This window comes from Lycium barbarum, chromosome 9 (assembly GCF_019175385.1).
Source record: "Lycium barbarum isolate Lr01 chromosome 9, ASM1917538v2, whole genome shotgun sequence".
Taxonomy (NCBI): domain Eukaryota; kingdom Viridiplantae; phylum Streptophyta; class Magnoliopsida; order Solanales; family Solanaceae; genus Lycium; species Lycium barbarum.
The window spans coordinates 104,314,014-104,320,506 of NC_083345.1; the positions used below are offsets into that span (position 1 = coordinate 104,314,014).

Consider the following 6,493-nt stretch of genomic DNA (forward strand, 5'->3'; position numbering starts at 1 on the left):
ATTTTGTTGTTGTATGTGGATGACATGTTAATTGTAGGACAAGACAAGGAGCTGATTGCCAAGTTTAAGGGAGATTTGTCCAAATCATTTGACATGAAGGACTTGGGCCCAACACAACAAATTCTTGAGATGAAGATTGTTCGAGAACGAACAAGCAGAAAGTTGTGGCTATCCCAGCAGAAGTACATTGAACGTGTACTAGAACGCTTCAACATGAAGAGTGCTAAACCCGTTAGCATACCTCTTCCTGCTCATTTCAAGTTGAGCAAGCAGATGTGTCCTACAACAAAGGAAGAGAAAGATGGCATGGCCAAAGTTCCTTATTCGTTAGCAGTCGGAAACTTGATGTATGCAATGGTATGCACTAGACCTGATATTGCTCATGTTGTTGGTGTTATTAGCAAATTTCTTAAAAATCCTGGAAAAGAACACTGGGAAGCAGTCAAGTGGATACTCAGATACCTTAGAGGTACTACTGGAGACTGTTTGTGTTTTAGAGGATCTGATCTAGTCTTGAAGGGTTACACAGATGCTGATATGGCAGGTGATCTTGATAATCGTAAATCTACTACTGGATACTTGTTCACATTTTCAGGAGGAGCTATATCATGGCAGTCGAAGTTGCAGAAGTGTGTCGCACTCTCTACAACTGAAGCTGAGTACATTACCGCTACAGAAGCTGGTAAGGAGATGATATGGCTAAAACGGTTCCTTCAAGAACTTGGATTACATCAGAAGGAGTATGTCATCTATTGTGACAGTCAAAGTGCAATAGACTTGAGTAAGAACTCTATGTACCATGCAAGGACGAAGCACATCGATGTGAGATATCACTGGATTCAGGAAAAGATAGAGGACGGATCTATGCAGGTCAAGAAGATCCCTACAAGTGAGAATCCTTTAGATATGTTCATGAAAGTGATACCAAGAAACAAGTTCGAGCTATGCAAGGAACTTGTCAGCATGCACTCAAAATAAAAGCCCGGCGTTGTCTCCTTTAGGTGAATGGGACTGGAAGGGAAGATTGATGAAGTCCATCCTATTTGGTGGTAATTGGCATGTGTCAATTTGGTTGGCTACAAATTGAACTTGGGGAGCAAGGAAAATTTTGACAAATTTTTCATTCTTTTCCTTTTTCTCTTTTTGTGCTTGGAGGCCAAGTATTTTTCTCCTATAAAAGGAGGAGCTCTCTCACTTCTTTAAACACACCAACAAAGAAAGAAAGAAGACTGAGACATTCACAGATAGGAAAATAGTCTGTGAGGAAAAATAGAGAGTATGAGCGATATTGTAGTGAGGTGGGAAAATCTTAAAAGAGGGTTATTTCTTTTGAGTGTGTAGTGGTCTTTGGAGTATTTTACTCAGACCTACAAAGTGTAAAATTCTTGCTATAGTGATATCAGTTGCTCCTCTTGGCCTGTATTTTTTCCTTTGGGGTTTTCACATAAAAATTTTGGTGTCATTATTGCTCTTTTTTATTCTTGTTGATTAACCGTATCATGGTGCTACAATATTATTCCGCTGTAAATACTGTGAATATTATTTCTGTGGCGGGTTTATTCTCACCATTTGTCTCTTTTTTTAAATTAAGTTATTAAGCTCTAAATTGATAATTAATGTATATGTTTAATGAATTTTTTAAGAGAAATAAAAAATTGGAACCAAACCTACCAGTAGTGAAGCATTCTCCTCCGCCCCTGCAAAAACCCTTTTTCCAATACAATTCATACCCTTTGCTCTTCAAATTCAATCATGGAAATGGAGAAGGAAATTAGTGATTTGCCAGAGTCAATTCTACTTCACATTCTCTCTATGTTGCCTGACGGAAAACAAGTTGTGAGGACAGGTGTATTATCTACACGATGGCGGTTTCTTCGGATGTCCGTTCCAGTTTCACTTGATATCTTCCCCCCTCGTTTCAGAGAAAAGGAGATTCTTGATTTCGTAACTTCCACCCATAGAGAGCTTTATTATCGGAGGTCTTGCCACAAAATAAGAAAATTCAGCGTCTTTCTCTTTATGTGTTATGTTAATGTTAAAGATGTTGATTTATGGGTACATTTTGCAACTAAAGTTGCTAACGTTGAATGTTTTACATTTGAATTTTATGAGTTTGATAACACATATGAGTTTCCTCAGTTTGCATTTAAGAATGACTCGTGGAGGAATTTGGTTTTACACAACCTCAAACTGAACCCTTCTGATAGTGTAAACTGGAGTAGTCTCGTTTATCTTTCAATTAGGCACGTGAAATATTTGATGGAAGGTGTCATGGAAAGATACTATGTGGTTGCCCTAACTTGAAGTGCTTGGAACTGGATACTGTTTGGGGCATCCGGCAGAGCAATTGGCATTTGAAAATCGAGTCCGGAGCCTAAAGGGTATAAAAATACACGGTATTTACTAAAATGGAATGACCAAAAATTTATATACCAAAAGGGGTATATCGTGGGCTGATCCACGATATATCCCAATTTTTTTTTTCATGTGACACGAAGTCAACGAAAAATTAAAAAAAATAAAAAATTGATTGTATAACGTGGATCAGTCCACGTTATACAATTTTTTATTTTTTTTAACAAATACTTGGTAAGACGTTGCCTAAATTTAAATCATATTTGGTTATGTTTTTAATAAAAAAAATTATTGATTTTTTTAATTTTTAAAGCATGATTAACTCAAATAAATATTTTAACACATGCAATAATTAAATGTGTTATATATGCGAACAGAAATAAAAAATAAAATATAAGTTAAATAAACGTCACACATTAACTGAGTAGTAAATGTTAAATTACATACTAACTATTAAACGGTACAAAACATGTTATATATTCTTGGAAGATTACATAAGGAAACAACGATCGTACAACTTAAGAAAAAACATAAAAACCAACAAGCAACAACAACTACTGATTTCTGTCGGGGAAGCGATTCTTTTTATGACCTGTTTGCTTGTACGTACTACACTTCATTCCGCCTTCTAGTTGTAGTCCGCGCTCCTGAAGCCGAAGTAAGTTTTGTTTGAAAAAACTTAGTGTTTGACTGTAAGATTATTTTAGTCAACTTTATATGTCGAGAAAATTAGTCAACTTTATTTTCAAAAATTGAAACCACAGAAGTGAAATTGACATTCACAGCTACATTATCCCGGGATTTTTACGTTGAAATCTATTGCGTATCATCATCTTATAAGTACATAAATCTGAAAATTTCATGCCAATTTGGGGGAAAATTGAAATTGAATGAGATAAAAGGTGTTTTTTCAAAACTCGGCTCGGCCAAACTGCCTATGGCAGTTTGTCCGCGTAGATCTCGAAAACATATGCAATTTCAAAAAACAAAACGCGTAAAAAGGACGTCCGAGCGCAAAGTTATGACCATCTAAAGTTTGACCACTTTACAACTAGTTTTCAAACAAAACTTACTTCGGACACCTTTTCAACCCCTAAAATGACGATCCGAACGTCTACGTATCCTTGATGTATTGAGCCTACATTATTGTACGCAGAAAAAAATATCAGGTTCTATATAAAATATTGACATTTCGGAGTCTTGACACACGACTAATCGTTGGTCAAAGTATGAAAAAATCACTAAGTTTTTTCAAACAAAACTTATTAAGTATGGAGCATTTACTTGTTTTGACATATTCTGGTTTATCTATTTGGTTTGTAAGTGCATGTCCACACTGCCGTTGGAAGGTTGGCAGTCTCCACCATCAAGTTGGAAATTCTTAAAACTTAACACAACCTTAGAACAGTTGGACTTCCCTGGAATTTACAGCTTTCTACATAGTTCATCTGATCTTGAGACATTGGTCATTGACTGGAACAATTACAAACCAAAAGTAAGTTTCCCTGAGGCCTTTATATTCGTTACCTCATGTTATCAATATCAAACAACATATATATATATATATTGAAATGGAATATCAAAAAACTTTTAGTGGAAGAAGAAGATAATATACATCAACATATTTCTGATCTTAAAGGAAAAAATCATGTTCTTTCTTTAAAATTTGAACTACCTTGTAACTTTATCTGCCCAACTTCTTTAAAAAAAAAAAAAAGGTAAGAAATGAACCGGTTCAATCCTCAAGTAAATAGAAGATTGAGAAGGTTCAATCTTTGATAAAAGCGTAGAAGATGTAACTTTCTCACAATGACACCTGCTCAACATTCTCCTTGTCTAAAACTACCATCCGTTGTTAGTTTTACCTATCCTAGATCGGGTTGGCACCAACTTACAATAGTTCTTGTCCATTGATATGAGAATTTTTCAATGTGTTCACAGAAACGGCTCCAGGGATTGCCTAGTTCAAACTCATGAAATTTAATTTCAATGCTGCTTTACAAGGAATTTTGAATCTGCCTTTTAGTCTTGAGAGTTGATGGTCTCTCTTTGCTAATATTGTTGATGCAACGTGCTTCAATGAAGAACATTTTTCTTTTTATTATTTGCTTATACCACTTTGTAACATTTGCTAAGCACTTGACATGTTCCTTGAATCTAAAAATTCATCACCTTTTTATTTTATCCAACTATCAACTCCTTGTCTTTTTACGTCTATCTGAGGAGAATAACTGGTTAATGTTTGCGGATATTCTTTCGGGCAGTACGCGTTATCACGGTATTAAAGAATAAGGTTGAACAAAGCAGGAGGTTTGAGACATATAAATTTAGCTGCCCGTTGCTACATCTGTAGACTATCAAGTTCATTAACTTGGTTGGACCATTAAGTGAAAATAAGTTAGTACCTCCACTAGTTAAATAGTTTCTCGAGAATGCAATCGTGCTAGAAAAGTTCGACATCGCCGGCAGATGCAAAGGGAGTGATGTGCCTCTGGATCATAGTAAAATTGAACAAGAGCTCTTGAGCTTTCCGAGAGCCTCTTTGCATGCTCCACTTGTCTTTTCTTATCAATAATCTTTGGCCTCTCTCTTTTTGTATTAATCACAACATAGTTAGCAGCTGTTACTTTATGTTTGGAAATGGTTTGTAGCTGATAGACAAGGTTTGGGTTCTACTTATCAGTATCCAAGGAGTTTTAGTATTTCTTCATGTCTTAACTGTGTGTTTATCATCTGATCATCATGCATGAACTCTTCTTCCAAGTGCTTTGTGACTTATATTGTATTGCTTAATCCTGGTCATGTTTCTATACTATGAAATTTTAAGGATGAAAATCACTTTGCAAAAACAAAATAGTATTTCAAGATTCATTCATGTCCAATGGGTTGTTTCGCTTGGTCGATGTTATTAACACAAACATATAAAAGGACAGAATTTTGGAAACTTTCTTGAAAATAAACTCAGAATTTTGGAAACTTTCTTGAAAATAAACTTACTGCAACTAACTAAAAAAAATAGTATTTCAAGAATTCAATGTAAGGTGAGTTGAATGCCAAGAATTCCAGCCACATGAAGATCCTGCACTGCAAGTAGTAAAGAAAGAGTAAATTCATTGGATTGTGGTTGTTATGACCAATATTTCGCAAGCATTTATGAACTTTAAAAATGTACTTTTGATTGGAAAATAAACCCACATTATGTGATTCTAATATATTGCAGTAAACCAGTGCTATGACAATGATAAGTAATCCTTTTTGATCATTTTGATAAAAGGGATGAAGTAATTAAATGGACAAAACAGACTCACAGAGGTCACTCCGCTTCATATGAATTATCTTATAGCGGTACGATTATGATGCTCGAAACGGATTGCACGGTAACCCGAACTGAAGAAATTTCCAAATTAATAGAGAGGAGTTTAGTAGGCTAATTTCTCCAGCCTTTTCATTAGCTTTTTATTTAGTTCACATTAAAGTCTCTTGCTAGAAATTTATTCAAGGATTAAAAATTACTACAATGTGATAGTTGGCATTTGAACCTGTGACCTAAAGCAAATTTTGAACTTCCTTTACTGCTACAATAGAAATTTTCTTTACGTCAAAGGAATTCAACAACTTATATATAACCAAACATATTCAATTTTATCCTATTTACGTGGTATAGTTTCTCGATGAAGGGGATTTAGTTGAACCTGAACCTCCTTCCCTTCACCCAGTTCTTCCTATGTGGAGGGGTTTGTGATTGTAATATATTCTCTTGGTGTATGTGAACGATTCTTTTTTATAAGCTTGAAAATAGGCGTTGCAATTAAACCTATTTTTTTTTCAAATAGATAGGTGACCGAATCACTATTGTATTACTTCTTACCTCTAACAATAGAGTCAGCAGGTATGAAAGAGTCTCTTCTATATACATTACTTAGAATTTCCACTACTAACTAGCTACCGCTCATATTATTTAAATAAAATAGTTTATAACCTTCTTTCTTTATGAGCTTTCTTCAGCCTATTTATTGGCAAGTTTCTCACTGAGCTAAATCCACAAGCCTTCTTCGTGCACTCAAAATTGATCTAGTTCTAAGCTTTTACCATTATATAGAACTTGCTGAATGAAATTGAGAAAAACATGGGGGGCAAA

The 6,493-nt window shown here is 35.0% G+C and overlaps 1 pseudogene; it reads left to right on the forward strand.

The window, feature by feature from the left end:
• Positions 1-1,547: 1,547 nt before the first annotated feature.
• Positions 1,548-4,930, forward strand: LOC132612105 (putative FBD-associated F-box protein At5g53635; annotated as a pseudogene).
• The last annotated feature ends 1,563 nt before the right edge of the window (positions 4,931-6,493 follow it).